This window comes from Bos javanicus, chromosome X (genome assembly GCF_032452875.1).
Source record: "Bos javanicus breed banteng chromosome X, ARS-OSU_banteng_1.0, whole genome shotgun sequence".
Lineage (NCBI taxonomy): Eukaryota > Metazoa > Chordata > Mammalia > Artiodactyla > Bovidae > Bos > Bos javanicus.
In genome coordinates, this window is record NC_083897.1 from 126,019,812 (window position 1) to 126,022,875 (window position 3,064).

The window sequence follows — 3,064 nt, forward strand, 5'->3', positions numbered from 1 at the left end:
ACGACTGAGCGACTTCCCTTTCACTTTTCACTTTCATGCATTGGAGAAGGAAATGGCAACCACCCCAGTGTTCTTGCCTGGAGAATCCCAGGGACGGGGGAGCCTGGTGGGCTGCCGTCTATGGGGTCACACAGAGTCGGACACGACTGAAGTGACTTAGCAGCAGCAGTATATATATAATCTGTAAACATATATAGACATATAAAGACACAGGCATATATAGATAGTCTCACCATTTTTTTTTTTTTTTTGGACTGAGGTGATATATAAACATTAAATAAGTTTGGAGATCACCATTATAGCTCACAGAATTTGTCTGCCCTGGACCTTCATTATCCATCTGTGGATCTTCAGGACTCTAGAACTGAAAACTGGGATTTTCCACCTTGTTTCTCCTACTATTGCCTAAACTCAATGTTTGCAGTCCTTTATTACCTGAACTACTAGCCTGGAACGTGTACCCACACTGTGAAATCCTTTTCCCCAGTGCAAGTAACTGATGGACATAGGACCTCTAAAGAGTAGGCCACATAGTAGTTATTCTCATGCCAGACCCTTGTTTTTTGCCTTGTTTTGATTCAACTTACTCTACAATCTGGATATCCTTTTAGAAAAATCAAATGTGTAAAGGATTTGGTATATCCCAATCAACACTCAGTTTACCAGTTACATAATTTACTCTAGTTAGAACTATATTTGGAGAGATATAAACAAGTCTTCCCTGGTGGCTCATATGGTAAAGCGTCTGCCTACAATGTGGGAGACCCAGGTTCAATCCTTGGGTTGGGAAGATCCTCTGGAGAAGGAAATGGAAACCCACTCCAGTACTCTTGCCTGGAAAATCCCATGGATGGAGGAGCGTGGTAGGCTACAGTCCATGGGGTTACAAGGAGTCGGACACGACTGAGTGACTTCACTTTCTTTCTTTTAAACAAGTCTAGTCATATTAGATATATGAACCTCAGCCAATGTCTTAGCCTTCTAGACCTGTTTACATATTCATAAAATGGTGAAAATACATAGCTCTAATTAATCCTACTACAGGGATCCCCTGCTTTTCAAAAGTTTGCTTTACGCTACAATGTTTTACACTACTTGTTTTCACTAACTTAAAGAAATAAGATTTCTGCTTTTACAAAAAAAAAAAAAGCCAAAAAGTGAAAACAGTGCTCAGCGTTTGCTTTGTAGCAGCCCTTAGAGAGGCAGCATGAATCCCAAGCAGTGAGAGTGATACCAGCAACCTCCTTCCTCAGGAACTACACTCAGCACCTCAGCATCAAGCCAACACAGCCTTGAACTACGTCTGTGAGCATCTGTGCTTTATCTTATTTTCTGCATACATTAGCGAAATGTGTCCTAAGGTAACTGCCTCTTCGCTTTACATCATTTCAGCTTACGAAAAGTTTCATAGGAACACTTGACTTTTGGATAGTGGAAAAAACAGCATAAGGGTTAATTAGAAAATCTACAGAATGCACTTTAGCACATTGCTCAGTGTAGAATGGGTACTCCATAAATTGTGGCTCTCATTTTCTTGTGGAGATTCAGTTCTGTGTAGCACATCTTCATATGGTGTATACAACTGTCATAGATGTGCTTTAAAAAATCATACTTTTCCTCTAAGATCAGGAACAAGACAAAGATACCCACTCTTGCCACTTTTATTCAACATAGTATGGGAAGTCCTAGCCAGAGCAATTAGACAAGTGAAAGAAATAAAGGGCATCCAAATGGGAAGGGAAAAACTAAAACTATCACTATTTGCAGATGACATACTATATGTAGAAAACCTAAAGACTTCTCAAAAAAAAAAAACTGTTAGAAACAATAAATGAATTCAGTAAAGCTTCAGGATATAAAATTAATACTCAAAATCTATTGTTTTTATACACTTCATTATACATTTTATTAATACTCAAAAATAATGTTTTTATACACCAGGGCTTCCCTGGTGGCTCAGATGGTAAAGCATCTGCCTGAAATGCGGGAGACCCAGGTTCGATTCCTGGGTCAGGAAGATCCCCTGGAGAAGGAAATGGCAATCCACTCCAGCACTCTTGCCTGGAAAATCCCATGGACAGAGGAGCCTGATAGGCTACAGTCCATGGGGTCACAAAGAGCTGGACACAACTGAGCGACTTTACTTTCACACTAATAACAAAATATCAGAAAGAGAAATTAAGAAAAGAATCCCACTTACAATTGCATCAAAAAGAATAAAATACCTGGGAACAAATTTAACCAAGAAGGTAAAAATCCTGTATATTGAAAACTACAAAACAATAATAAAAGAAATTGAAGAAGACACAAATAAATAGAAAGATAATCCATACTCATTAATTATAACAATTAATACTGTTAAAATGCCCATACCAACCCAAAGCAGTAGGCAGATTCGATACAATCTCTACCAAAAGTCCAATGGCATTTTCCACAGAAATAAACAATCCTTAAATGTGAATGAAAGCACAAAAGATCCTAATAGCCAAAGCAATCCTGAGAAAGAAAAACAAAACTGAAGGTATCATGCTCTCTGATTTCAAACTATATTACAAAATTATAGAAATCAAAAAGTATGGTTTTGGCATAAAACAGACACATAGATAAATGGGACAGAAAATAGACCACAGAAGTAAATCTGCACATAATGGTCAATTAATTTATGATAAAGGAGCCAAGAATATACAGTGGGGAAAGGAGAGTCTCTTCAATAAATGGTACTGGGAGAACTGGACAGCCACATGCAAAAGAATGAAACTTGACCACTATCTTACATTGCAAACACAAATTAACTCAAAATGAATTAAGACCTGAACACAAGACCTGAAATCATAAAACTCCTATAAGAAAACATAAGCAGTAAGTTCCTTAACACAGGTCTCAGCTATGATTTTTTGACACAAAAAAAGTGGAAGTGACAAAAGCAAAAATAAACAAGGGGACTACATCAAACAGAAAAGCTCTCTACAGCAAAGGGAACCGTCAACAAAATGCAAAGGCAACCTACAGGGTGGAGAAAATATATGTAAAGTATATATCTGATAAGGGGCTGATATCCAAAATA

At 37.7% G+C, this 3,064-nt stretch overlaps 1 non-coding gene across 1 annotated transcript; it reads left to right on the forward strand.

The window, feature by feature from the left end:
* The first annotated feature begins 1,945 nt into the window (after positions 1-1,945).
* Positions 1,946-2,018, forward strand: TRNAF-GAA (transfer RNA phenylalanine (anticodon GAA)). Its single transcript has one exon. It is a non-coding gene; the product is annotated as a tRNA-Phe (tRNA).
* The last annotated feature ends 1,046 nt before the right edge of the window (positions 2,019-3,064 follow it).